This window comes from Adiantum capillus-veneris, chromosome 15 (assembly GCF_014529385.1).
Source record: "Adiantum capillus-veneris isolate H3 chromosome 15, ASM1452938v2, whole genome shotgun sequence".
In the NCBI taxonomy this organism is placed as follows: domain Eukaryota; kingdom Viridiplantae; phylum Streptophyta; class Polypodiopsida; order Polypodiales; family Pteridaceae; genus Adiantum; species Adiantum capillus-veneris.
The window spans coordinates 16,941,967-16,943,238 of NC_140945.1; positions in this window are offsets into that span (position 1 = coordinate 16,941,967).

A 1,272-nucleotide genomic window follows, 5' to 3' on the forward strand; every position below is an offset into this window, starting at 1 on the left:
CAACCAGCCCAATCTGAGTCCAAAAAAGCATGTAAGTTTGGCATCAATGATCCCCCCTTGGGACAAAACAAGTCAAGATGTAAAGCTCCACTCAAGTAGTGGAAAATCCTCTTGACAGCTTGCTAATGCTTAGACCCTGGGCCATGCATAAATATGCTGACTTGTGAGACTCCAAGCTGAATATACGGCCTCATGTTGCAAACATAAATGAGGCATCCAACAATAGTTTGCAACAGTTTGGTAAAGAATGGCATCCGCAAGATCACCAGCATCATGAAGACTCAATATCAAACATGTTCCATGGGAGTGGAATTGGTGCCTGCATTGAAAAGAAAACACAATCAATATCACAAAATGCAAATGGATGCAAGAAAATTCTAATAGATAGATAAAGTAACCCTTAGAATATGCGGTGTGGATTAAATATCAAACCTAAACAAAACTTTTATAATTCTTACAAATGGCACGCGAAGTTTGTCTCCATAGATCTGACCATATTTCTATAAATCCTCCAGAGATCCCAAACCTTCTAGCCATAGATTTTGAGAAGCTCAAAGGGTTCATCAATGATATTAAGATACCAAAGGTGGTTCCCCTTGTCTGCCTTGCACATGCTTATAGAGGCTGTGTGTGTGTGTGTGTGTGTGTGTGTGTGTGTGTGTGTGTGTGTGTGTGTGTACACATATCATGATGTGAAGGGTACATGTTTCAGCAGCAGTATATGCTACTTGAAGGATAGGAGTAGGATCTTCTTGAACTTGTGAGGGAGATAAGATGTAGTCATCGGCGTCTGTTCTGTATGTGAGAGAATGATACATATGATGGAAAAGGGGGAAAAATTATAGAGAAAGAGCTAGCAAAATCTTTACATCTACACGCTCGTGTGCTACCAAATTTGTTAGAGAGAGTCAACTACCTCATGGGAGGTAGTTGACTACTCATAGGAGGTAGGGAGAAAGATAGAGATGAATTATAGATAGGGTGGGAAGGTGAAGGAAATTGGCACCAAATCAGGGCTCAAGAAAATGAGTTGTTGGAGCTAGTGCTGGGATCATTTTTCTTTTTTATGAGAACAAAAAAACCTTATTTGCGAAGGTCTTTTCTATATAAATTTGAGCATACGCAGTCAAGGAAATCATATTATTATTTGAATAGGTTTTGAATTTAAAAAACTACCTTTTCTTGAGCCTTGCTCTGAATGCACATGCGCAAGAAATCAAGGAAACCACATGTAGACAAATATAGGCATGCTATTTTTTCTAGAGAGGGCCA